The sequence below is a fragment of the Halichoerus grypus genome, chromosome 9 (genome assembly GCF_964656455.1).
Source record: "Halichoerus grypus chromosome 9, mHalGry1.hap1.1, whole genome shotgun sequence".
NCBI classification, from domain to species: domain Eukaryota; kingdom Metazoa; phylum Chordata; class Mammalia; order Carnivora; family Phocidae; genus Halichoerus; species Halichoerus grypus.
Window position 1 is genome coordinate 71063147 of NC_135720.1, and position 13324 is coordinate 71076470.

Below are 13324 nucleotides of genomic sequence, written 5' to 3' on the forward strand. Positions count from 1 at the left end.
CATAAATATTTGTAATTGCTATATCTTCTTGTTGGGTTGTTCTCTTTATGATTATGTAGTTTCCTTCTTTGTCTCTTATTATAGTCCTTGCTTTAAAGTTGATTTTGTCTGATATACGTGTTGCTCCCCTGGCTTTCTTTTCACTTTTATTTGCATGATAAATGCTTTTCCATCTTCACTTTCAAATGGATGTGTCTTTAGGTCTGAAATGAGTCTCTTGTAGACAGCATATAGATGGGGCTTGCTTTTTTATCCATTGTGTCACCCTATGTCTTTTGATTGTAGTGTTTGGTCCATTTACATTCAAAGTAATTATTGATAGGTATGTACTTATTGTCATTTTGTTACTGTTTTATGGTTGTTTTTGTAGTTCTCTGTTCCTTTCTTCTCTTGCTCTTTTCTCTCATGATTTGCTGACTTTCTTTTGTGATATGCTTGGATTCCTTTCTCTTTATTTTTTGCATGTCTATTACTGGTTTTTTACCTGAAATTGCCATTAGGTTTGTATATGCCCTCTTCTGCATACAGCAATCTATATTAAGTTGATGGTCACTTAACTGTGAAACCATTCCTTACTTCTACCCCCCATGTTTTAGGTATATGGTGTCATACTTTACATCCTTTTATTTTGTGAATCCCTTGACTGATTTTTATAGATACATTTATTTTTTCTGCTTTTGTTTTTCCTACTTTTCTTACTCTTCCTTATGGTCTTTCCTTTCCACCCAAAGAGTCCTTTCAAACATTTCTTGTGGGGCTGGTTTAGTAGTCATGAACTCCTTTAACTTTTATTTGTCTGGGAAACTCTCTCTCCTTCTATTCTGAATGATAGCCTTGCTGGATAGAGTATTGTGGCAGCAAGTTTTTTGTTTTTGTTTTTGTTTTTTTTTCTTTCATCACTTTGAATATATCATGCCACTCCCTTCTGCCCTGCAAAGTTTCTGCTGAAAAATTAACTGATAGCCTTATGGAGTTACCCTTGTATGAACTTATTGTCTTTTCTCTTGCTTATTTTAACACTCTCTCTTCATTGCTACCTTTTGCCTTTTTAATTACTATGTGTCTTGGTGTGGACCTTCTAGAGGCTGCCAACAGTTCTGTGCCATCTGGCTTACTCCATAGTTCACAGCATAGTTCCTTCTTCAAGGCCAGCAGGAGAGTGAGATATGTCAGCTAGCAAGACTCAGTCTTATGTAATGTAAGGAGTGACATCCCATCAACTTTGCTGTATTTTATTGGTTAGAAGAAGATAACAGGTCCCACTCACATTCAAGGGGAGGAGAATACATAAAAACATGAATACCAGAAGGCAGAATCATTGGGAATCACCTAGGGTCTGTCAACCACAAACAGTTTTCTGAGTTTTAAAATTTGAGTTACTGGGCCTGATGGGACCCCCTCACTTTAGTCCTCAATTACAGAGGAATCAATTACAGAAGGAGTGGCTGTTGTGTGAAACCCAGGTGATAAGGAATCATATTTATATTAGTGCATGAGTTGACAGATAGACAAGTGAAACAGAATAGAAACCCCCAAATAGACTCAGGTACAAATGGAAATTTTGATAATGATCAAAGTGGCATCTACAATCACTGAGAAAATGATGGACATGTAAATAAGTGATGTTGGGATAACTGGATAGCAATTTGAAAAAAGATAAAATTAGATCTGTGTCAGAATTCCAAGTTAATCAGTTTTAAATATAAAAATATAACTGTCTAAGAACAGAAGAAAATATAGGTGAGTTCCTTTATAACCCAGGGAAAGCCTTGAGAATGTGGATTCAAAATCCAGATGCAATGAAAGAAAATATTAATAAATTTGACTACATTAAGGAAAGTCACATTGCAAAACACAGATGTACACAAACACACAGGGAGAATATTTTTGTAGCACATATTGAAGATAAAGGTCTAATCTCCCAATACAAAAAGAACTCCTAAGTTGAGTGAAAAAGAACCAAACCCAATATAAAAAATGAGTGAAAGACATGAATTGACAGTTCATAGAAAAAATATGTAGATGACCTTTAAACATATGAAAACATGTTCAAATTCACTCACAATAAGAGAAATGAAAAAAGTTATACTGAAATATCATTTCTCACCTAGCAGATTGGCAAAAATTTAAAAATTTGGCAATATACTTTATCAGGCAAGGTTGAGAGAAAACATCACTCTCCCACACTGCTGATATATAACATTTCTAGGGATGTTTAACCATTGTCTTAATAATTTTAATTCTATGAATTTACCTCTAAAAGTTTAAAAGAGCACAACATTAATCATTACAACATTATTTTAAAAGTAAAATATTAGAAACAACTTTAAATCTATTGCATATGTTACAGGCTGAATAACCTATGTTTCATCCACAAAATGACCATGTAGTCATGAAAAAAGAATCAAGAGGAAGATCTCTATAAACTGATATGGAACTCTTTCCAAGATTTATTGATAAGCCAAAAAAAAAAAAAAAAAGATAAGGTATAAAAGAGCATATCTTATATGCTACTTTTGTGTAAGACAAAATGTAAATGTATATCTGTAGTTTGTGAAAACACACACACAAAAAAGATAAACCAGAACAAATATAAATTGTTACCTATGGGGAGTGAGTGAGGATGAAGTATAGGCATACTTACTTTTCTGAGTATACTTTGTGAAAATATGTTTTGACTTTTGAACTCAGTAAGTATTTTGTGTTCAAAAATAATTAGTTGAAAAATAATGGGAAAAAAGCAAATTATAAAATTCAGTGTAAGAAGTCCTAGCCTCAGGATTCAGACGACAAAAAGAAATAAAAGGCATCCAAATCAGCAAAGAAGAAGTCAAACTCTCACTTTTTGCAGATGATCTGATACTTTATGTAGAAAACCCAAAAGACTTCACCCCAAAACTGCTAGAACTCATACAGGAATTCAGTAAAGTGGCAGGATATAAAATCAATGCACAGAAATCAGTTGCGATTCTATACACCAACAACAAGACAGAAGAAAGAGAAAGTAAGGAGTTGATCCCATTTACAACTGCACCCCAAACTATAAGATACCTAGGAATAAATCTAACCAAATAAACAAAGGATCTGTACTCAGAAAACTATAGAATACTCATGAAAGAAATTGAGGAAGACCCACAAAAAATGGAAAAATATTCTATGCTCATGGATTGGAAGAACAAATTGTGAAAATGTCTATGCTACCTAGAGCAATCTACACATTTAAAGCAATCCCTATCAAAATACCATCCACTTTTTTCAAAGAAATGGAACAAATAATCCTAAAATTTGTATGGAAGCAGAAAAGACCCTGAATAGCCAGAGGAATGTTGAAAAAGAAAAGCAAAACTGGTGGCATCACAATTCTGGACTTCAAGCCCTATTACAAAGCTGTAATCATCAAGACAGTATGGTACTGGCACATCAAGACAGTATGGTAGGGACACATAGATTAATGGAACAGAATAGAGAGCCCAGAAATGGACCCTCAGCTCTATGGTCAACTAATCCTCGATAAAGCAGGAAAGAATGTCCAATGGAAAATGACAGTCTCTTCAACAAATGGTGTTGGGAAAATTGGACAGCCACGTGCAGAAGAATAAAACTGGACCATTTCCTCACAACACACAAAAAAATAGACTCAAAATGGATGGAAGGCCTAAATGTGAGACAGGAATCCATCAAAGTTCTTGAGGAGAACACAGGCAGCAACCTCTTTGACCTCAGCCACAGCAACTTCTTCCCAGAAACATCGCCAAAGGCAAGGGAAGCAAGGGCAAAAATGAACTATTGGGACTTCATCAAGATAAAAAGCTTTTGCACAGCAAAGGAAACAGTCAACAAAACCAAAAGACAACTGACAGAATGGGAGAAGATATTTGCAAATGACATATCAGATAAAGGGCTAGTATCCAAAATCTATAAAGAACTTATCAAACTCAACATCCAAAGAACAAATGATCCAAACAAGAAATGGGCAGAAGACATGAACAGACATTTTTCCAAAGAAGACATCCAAATGTCCAACAGACACACGAAAAAGTGCTCAACATTGCTCGGCATCAGGGAAATCCAAATCAAAACCTCAATGAGATACCACCTCACACCAGTCAGAATGGCTAAAATTAACAAGTCAGGAAATGACAGATGTTGGCAGGGATGCGGAGAAAGGGGAACCCTCCTACACTGTTGGTGGGAATGCAAGTTGGTGCAGCCACTCTGGAAAACAGTATGAAGGTTCCTCAAAAAGTTGAAAATAGAGCTGCCCTATGACCCAGCAATTGCACTACTGGGTGTTTACCCCAAAGATACAAATGTAGTGATCTGAAGGGGCCCCTACACCCCAATGTTTATAGAAGCAATGTCCACAATAGCCAAACTATGGAAAGAGCCTAGATGTCCATCAACAGATGAATGGATAAAGAAGATGTGGTATATATATACAATGGAATATTATGCAGCCATCAAAAAAATTAAATCTTGCCATTTGCAATGACATGGATGGAACTGGAGGGTATTATGCTAAGCGAAATAAGTCAATTAGAGAAAAACAAGTATCACATGATCTCACTGATATGAGGAATTTGAGAATGAAGACATAGAGGAAGGGAGGGGAAAGTGAAACAAGATGAAATCAGAGAGGGAGACAAACCGTAAGAGACTCTTAGTCTCAGGAAACAAACTGAGGATTCCTGGAGTGGAGGAGGGTGGGAGGGATGGGGTGGCTGGGTGTTGGACATTGGGGAGGGTAAGTACTATGGTGAGCACTGTGAATTGTGTAAGACTGATTAATCACAGACCTGTACCCCTGAAACAAATAATACATTATATGTTAATAAAAAAAATAAAAAAATAAAATTCAGTGTAAATAGAAATGAATGTACATAATCAAATTGATAATATAGTGACACATGTTCTATAATACAAAATAATATATATTCTAATGGAAGAAAAGGAACTGCAAAGAAATCTTGACCTTTGAAGTTTTATTGTTAGCAGTATTGGTTGAGTAATTCTGAAACTATTTTGTGTGTACTGTAGGACAGAACACATGAATAAATACCTGTATGTAGCGGGAAACTACAGAAGAGTTCTCACTGTGAAAGAAGGGAGATACATACAAATATGAAACAGGGGATGGTGAGAAAGACCTTTAGGGTGCTTGATTTGAATTGGAAGCATTGATATAAACTCATAATTTAACATTGTTCTCCTGGTTCTCAAATTATTAACATTTTCCCACATTTATTTGCCTTCTGACTCCCTCTGAGAGAGAGAGAGACACACACACACACACACAAATTAAACATAAACACGTTATGCATACCCTCGTTCTGTTCACTAAAAGACCTAGAAATGGGGTGCCTGGGTGGCTCAGTTCAGTGTCTGCCTTTGGCTCAGGTCATGATCTCAGGGTTGTGGGACTGAGCCCCATGTAGGGAGTCTGCTTCTCCCTCTCACCTCTGTGCTCTCTCTCTCTCTCAAATAAATAAGTAAAATCTAATAAATAAACAAATGAATAAATAAATAAAAAGGCCTAGAAGTAATGACACCATAGCAATAAGTATACCTAAAGCTCAGATTGTGGTTTCTAAATAATATTCTCCAGTAAAAGAAATCTGTACTCCTTGGAGAAATGGATGATTCCAAATTGGTGTAGAGAAAGTGCAAGATGAGCCCAGAACATCTTGTCACTTAAAATAGTTCAACCTATACATATGTGTGTGTACATATGTATAAACACATATAGATATGTATCAATATGCATAATGTATTTATGTTTAATTTGCGTATCTATCTATACCTATCCATCAATCTATCTATCATCTATATATAGACATAAAGAAAGTCAGAAGACAAATAAATGTGGGAAAATGTTAATAATTAGAGAATCTAGAAGGATATATTCATGTTCATTGTACTAGTCTTCCAGCTTTTCTGTAGATTTGACATTTATCAAAATAAAATATTGGGGTAGGGGAAAAATTTCAAGTGTAAGAATGAAAAATAATGGGAAAAGTTACTACATCCAGAACATAATTTGAAGGTTGGCTGTTTTAGCCTTTTATGAGTCCTCTTGACACTTTGGGAGTAACTTCAAGGATGGGAAAGCATGATCTGTTAAAGAAAAATTCAAAGGAAATCACAGAAGACAAAAAAGATAAATTTAGGAGAAAACTATGAAAGGATATCAGAAGATGGGTGGCCCAAAGGGCTTCTAAACTAGACCAGTGTGACAGACCATCTTTGAACCCACTGGCAAGCTTTCTGGAGGCCTTTTCCAGGAGAACCAAACTTTGTTAAATTCGCACACCTTCAACCTTATTCTGACGGACTTATTCAAGTGTTTCTACTTAAAGAGGAAGGCTAAGAGGGAAAGCCTCAAAAACTTTGCAAGAGGCAGCAGCCTGCTGGGGTGGAAGAGCAAAAATTCTACATGTGGTCACCTACATTTCCAGGGTGGGATTTTAACTTCTGTGTGATGACACTAGGCATAAAATGACTTGTGACAATTGATCTTACTACCAAGTATCTGTGAAAGAAGTTCCATTTCTCCTCAAATGTAGATCATTCTACTGTTTTCAAGGTACAAATATAGACATGATCTCATCTGATCTTGATAACCAACATATGAAGTGCCAGCAAGAACAGATAAATTTTGCATGTGACAAGTTGACAGAGAGGAGGCTCTGTTTGAGGTCCCATGATTGGTAAGTGCAGATGGGTAGATAACCTGCATGGAACCCATGTTCCCTCTCAATCATTCTGTAGAAAATAAGCAGTGGTGCCAGCAAGAGAGAGTTTGCCCCAAAAAGACTGCTAGGGAAATTGATTCTTTTTTGGACCTCTAGAAATTATAGGTAAGTGTGATGACATCATAAGACATGGCTCAGGGAAGCTCCTGAAAATCAAGCTTGCTATCAGGAAGCAGATAGTCTATTTGCTCTGGTTTATGCTGTGCTCATTTCTCAGACACATCCTGTGATGGTGCTCTGGAATACGTCTTTCAATAGGGAATGTTCCCAAGATAAGATAAAGGAGAAAAGTAAATAAAAAAAAACATGCTGCAGACCAAATTTAACTCCCATTAAATATTGTTTATCAACCTTTTAAAAGAACAGAGAGTATTTACAGGAACTTCAGATTCAGAAGGGGTAAAAGAAAAAGACAAGCTTGTTTTCAATTGTTGTTGCACATGCTTGCTACTGACTCGGTATTAGAGTACTTATATCATTTGAACAGTTGTCCTTTTCATGACACACAGGCTTTGTCATTACACACTGTGATAGAATGTGCCTCCTGGGTCTCATCCTCTGAGAAGGATCCCACACCTCCTTCCCCAGGGTGGGCTCCCAGCAACCTTGTGTCTCTTCTGTGGCTCTTCACCCAGACATAGTGGGGGTGAACTGGGTGAATATGTGCCCAATGGTACCAAAAGACACTACTTTGTTGTCTGTGTAGGTCACTTGAATTGAAGGCATGCACACTGGTGAATTGTGGGGCCATCCTCTCTGGTCTTGTATACATACAACAAAGAGAAGAAAGTCACAGAATAAGGTTAGTTGTCTCATTGATAGAAGCAGAGCAAGAGACTGTATGATAAGAGGCAGACAGACAGCCTGGAGAAAAACTGAAATCTCCTAGGCTCTGTGATGTTTACAGTTCCCAGTTCCAGTGGTGTCTGGCTATACATATTATCTCTGACTTCCTTGAAATATCACTCACTGGAGATTGCAAAAATGTCCATAATATTTTGCAGCTCCCATCAAGAGGTAGATCTGTTACCCCATTCCTTGAATCTAGGCTGACCTAATGAATTATTTTGACCAACAGAACATGGCAGAAATGGTATTGTGTGAATTTTCAGTTTGGGTCTCAAGAGCTTTGCAGTTTCCTCCATTGATCTTTTAGGAACCCTGTGCCCACCATGTGAGGACACCTCATCTAGTTTCCTGGCTATTGAGAACTACATGACCCACCTGCTTCCTTTGCACTGGCTGATAGCCTGCCAACCCCCAGAGATGTGAAAACATCCTAGATAGACTTGTAACTGACCTGCCAGTTGTGTGCCATTGCATGAGTAATCTCAGCAGAGACCAGCTGAGGCCACAAAAACTACTCAGCCAATTTTCAAAGTCAAGCTAAATAAAGGGTGTTGTTTTATGTCATTAAGTTTTGGGGTCATTTGTTATTCAGTAAAAGCTAACTGATACATCTCTGTACCCTTCCAATAAACTTCTAACTTAAATTTTCCCTAAGCTAACTTGAAGTATGTGGCTTTATATCAGTGTATATTTGTACTTGCAATCAAAAGAATCTTCACTAAAAGAGAAACTGTTATCAATAGAGAAGGCTATAATTAACAGAGCTATAGAAAGTATGTGAAACTGATTGGCTGAGTCACTCAGGGTGGCATACCCAGAGAATTCCTTCATTTGCATTATGAGGTAGTAAAGCAGTTGATTAAGCAAAGAACCTACCCCAACACTAATGGATGCCCATAAAATGTGTTTATCCTACCCTTCACCTTGTAATTCTTGTCCTGTGGGATGCAATATATTCTGTGGTCTGAAAACCAATATGTGGTGTTGCAGTGAATATTTTTGCTTCTTGCATCTTTTCTATGTGGGAGCATTTGTGGTTCTGATAGCTTTCTAATTTTACCATTTAAGCATTGCATGGCAGAATGGAAAAGAGCATTGTCTGAACAAAATTGAGTCTGACCTAGAAGGAAAATGGACAAATCTGGAGATCATTCACTATGAAGAGAGGGGCCTATTGATGACATTTTTGGTTTCAGTTGTTAGATATGACTGATTGGATTAACTCCCTATAGGAAGAAGGTGGATAAGAGCATAGTTCAATGTAAGATAGTTAAATCATGTGTGGCAGGGAGACTTCTTAATAAAGAGGAATAAAGGTAGGTGTGTGTGTGTGTGTGTGTGTGTGTGTGTGTGTGTGTGTGTGTGTATGTATGTATGTATGTATGTGTCAGCCAAAGGAAAAACAGACAGACAACTTTTGGGGGTGTATATCTATAACCCATATCCTCATTTTTTCTGCATCCTGTTCCCCTCCTGCTAGGACTAGATTCTCAGCAACCATGTTTGCATTCCATAACCTTACCCCCTGGCTATCGTTGATTGGGCCAGGGGTAGAGACCTAATTATGGCTGGGCCAATCAGTCTCTTTTCTAAAAATTTGGACCTTCAAGTGAGAGACACTTATTGGTTTTCTCTCTGGATTATTTCAACTTGGACATCTAAACTAAGTTGCTGTGGAACACTTTCATTTGGCTACATGCATGCAGATGTACTAAAAGACAAATCCAGCTTAGGGGAGGGAGAACGGGAAGGGGGCTGGAGAAAGACATATACATACTGAGTCCCAGGTTCCTGATAACTTCCTAGCAGCTAGTTCTGGCTCTTGGGTTCCCACCAAATATCCTCTTATCTTCTAATAAATTCCCACCATGATTAAGCTAATTTGAAGTGGGAATCTGTTACTTGTAATCAAGAGAGCCTCAACTAAGGAAAATTCACACCAGTAAAGGGTCAGTTATTCTGAGTTTCTTAAAAATTGTATGAAAGATATTTGCCAATACCTGGCTGTATCTAGTTACTATTTTGTTTTCTGTTACTTATGACAGTAATAAATCTGGGAGCCAAAAATATTGTGTGCCACTTAAAACTCAGGTGACATTATTTGCATTATCCCATTTATATTATTATTAGAAAAACATTTTTCAGTTTTGAAGGGTATATTTAAATAGACATATCTATTGTTTTTTTCTTTTAGTGAATTGAGTTTTGAATATATTCTTCATCAATCTGCAATTTACTTTTGGAAAATGAGTAGAAATATCAGTTAGCACAAAGACATGTAAAAGGAGCATTACTATCCGTTTAAAATGTTTTATCTGCTTAACAGTCAGTGTTCCTCTAGTCTGTCTTTTTCTCTAGTGGTAATTCTTCCTGGAGTTCATAAATCAATATAGTTATATTCACATAGGAAATGGCACTGGTTGTAAAAGTTGCATCTTCTAAGGAAAAAAAAAATTAGATTTAATGATGATGTATGGAGGTTTTCAGAAGTCTTGTTTGAAAGTAATGCTATTTAAATTAATTTCCTACTTTGGAGTCTAAGCAAAAAAACTTTAAGAGCTCTTCATGAAAAGAAAAACACAAAGGTCTCCTGGGTGGCTCAGATGGTTGAGCGTCTGCCTTCGGCTCAGGTCATGATCCCGGGGTCCTGGGGTCAAGTCCCGCATCGGGCTCCCTGCTGGGTGGGGAGCCTGCTCCTCCCTCTGCCTCTGCCACTCTCTCTCTCTCTCTCTCTCTCTGACTCTCATGAATAAATAAATAAAACATTAAAAAAAAAAAGAAAAACACAAATACTTCAAAAGCTCTGTTGATGAAGTACAAAGTTAAGGACTGAGAAGCAATTTTCAGGTTAGCTTGATCAATGTGGACAACTAAATAGGGCACCCAACACCCACTCAAGTGGGGGAGGAGCAGAGGGGGAGGGAGAGGGACAGGGAGAGAATCTCAAGCAGATTCCGCACTGAGTGTGGAACCCTGAGATCATGACCTGAGCCAAAACCCAGAGTCAGATGCTTAACCAACTGAGCCACTCAGGCGCCCCTGAACATAATATTCTTATTTAGAAAATGTTTTATTCACTCTGCATTTAAGTATTAGACCAATTCTTGGTGGAAAAATTCACCAGGCAGCTGTGTATTCATTTGCCATATGCCACGTTCTCTCCAAGCCAGACATGATGAAATCTGATTTACATTTAGGAGACCAGCTGCCTCCCCCAGCAAACACGTGCACCCAGCACTCAGAAGGTAATGGGAACCTACTAAATGAGAGCCAAATGATTCAAGCATTTTACAAGAGCAATTGGTTTAGTGGGAAGTAATATTTTATTTAAAAAATTTAAAAAAACCTGCAAAAGGTACCAACTATTTCTTTTTCAGTCACTTGTTAAATAGAAATTACAATAAAACGTATTTTAACTTTAAAATTAAATCAATAGGGGCGCCTGAGTGGCTCGGTCGTTGAGCGTCTGCCTTCGGCTCAGGTCATGATCCCGGGGTCCTGGGATCGAGCCCCGCATCAGGCTCCCTGCTCGGCGGGAGGCCTGCTTCTCCCTCTCTCACTCCCCCTGCTTGTATTCCCTCTCTCGCTGTGTCTCTCTCTCTGTCAAATAAATGGATAAAATCTAAAAAAAAATTAAATTAAATTAAATCAATAAATTTAACAATAAATTCAATTAAATTTATTTTAATAAAAGCTATTCAGTTACAAGTTATAATAACCTACAGTCCTAACAATAGGGTCTGGTCACTGCTGTAACATATACCTATTTTGTGGGCTTCAGACCTCTCTCAAATGCTTTTCACAGAAATATTCAAATATGTGGACAGAAACCCTCTCAAAACTTAATGCTTAAATCTCTGTCATAAAGATGATGATGTTAACCACATCATCTTTTAAGAAGGCACACCAAACAGAGGAGAGAGGAGAGAAGAGAGAAGATCTGAGTTTGAATACTAGCTTGGCAGATAAATCTCTGCATAAGTGAAATTTATTCTTCTGTGTTTCACTTTCCACCTTCAAAAAAACAACAGTAGCAGCAGGCATACACTTACACAGTACTTATGAGGTGGCAGACACTGTTCTAAGCACCTTTTACATCAACTTATTGAACCCTTTAAAAACCCTCCAAGGTATGTATCAGCATTCTCCTCATTGGGGAATGTGGTAGGGAAACTGAGGTGGGGGAAAGGTCTTGGAAGTTTCCCTCAGTTTCATAGTGAGCAGTGGAACTAGGGTTCAGTTCCAGAATCTGCCATAACCACAATTCAAAAAGTTATAAAGTATGTACTTACACTATCTTAACCAAAACTCATCTTCATCAATTGAGAGTGTAAGATCTCTGGATTAGTGAAGATCCTTTCAAAGACATATAACAGAAATCCTCTTAAATTGGTTTATGCAAAAACAGGAATGTATTTGCTCATAAAACCTCAGTGTCCACAGGAAATCAGGCACAGGTGAATACAGAAATTCAAACAGTAGAAACCAAGAATCTCATTCCATTTCTTCTTTCCTCCATGTAAGGTTTTATCCTTTGGAGGTTCTCTCATTAAATCGGGTCCCAGCAGTTCCAGGCATAGATCCTCAAATTTCCAAAGCCAGTACAGACAGAATGCCTTGATGGCACCTGTGAACCTCCAAACTGAGTTTCACTGACTCTGATTGGCCTGTTCTGGATCATGGGCCATCCCTGAACTAATCACAGTGGCCTGGAGAACAAGATATTGTGATTGGTCTAGGTCACGTGTAACTTTTGGAGCAAAGTGTACATTCAATTTGATCTAAACCATATGAATTCAGAATGAAGAGATGTGGTTCCTCAAGGAAAATCAGTCCACTATTACCAGAGGAGGGGGATGGATGCTGGGTGGGCAAAAATATGACAGATGGCTACCCCACTTAGACTGTTGCTTTGGCCATTTCCAGAAATAAAGCCTATAAATTTCTACCAAAGGGGAGTGGGCAGGGAGGGGTAAAAAAAGGCCATGGAGTGTATATAAATCCTATTCACACTTAAATTACCAAGCCTTATTTCCTCCTAATGACTTCAAGGACTCTTTTACTATAGAACTTTTACCAAAATAACCAGAATCATAATGAACAAAGATTTATGTAAAAACTTTTTTTTACACTACGATTTATAGTGTTAAAAAACCCTAGTGATAACCCAAAAGTCCAGTAGTAATGATTGGTAAAATCTACAGTATTTCTGTACAGTAGAATGTTATATACTTACTAGAAGTAATGTTTTTAAAGAATATTTAATTACATGTGAAAGTATTTTTTTTAAGATTTTATTTATTTATTTGACAGAGAGATAGAGAGAGAGCACAAGTAGGCAGAGTGGCAGGCAGAGGGAGAGGGAGAAGCAGGCTCTCCGATGAGCAGGGAGCCCGATGTGGGGCTCGATCCCAGGACCCTGGGATCATGACCTGAGCCGAAGGCAGCTGCTCAACTGACTGAGCCACCCAGGTGCCCCTATATGTGAAAGTATTAAAGATATAATGTTAATTGGAAACATGTAGAAATCAAAAAACACATAGTATGTTTCTAATTTTATTAAAAAAATTTCTATTCATATAGAGGAAAAGCAGTGGAGGCAGAAATCAATAGTGACAATCTCTTGCTGGTGGGAATAGAAGTAGTTTGAATTCTCTTCCATATATTTTTCTGTATCTCCATAGTTTCTACAATGAATATGTAAATACATTTTTAAGCAAAAG

The 13324-nt window shown here is 37.5% G+C and overlaps 1 protein-coding gene across 2 annotated transcripts in view; it reads right to left on the bottom strand.

Moving 5' to 3' along the window:
- Positions 1-13324, bottom strand: part of HTR1E (5-hydroxytryptamine receptor 1E) — a 94618-nt gene that overhangs the window by 66828 nt on the left and 14466 nt on the right. The window lies entirely within an intron of this gene.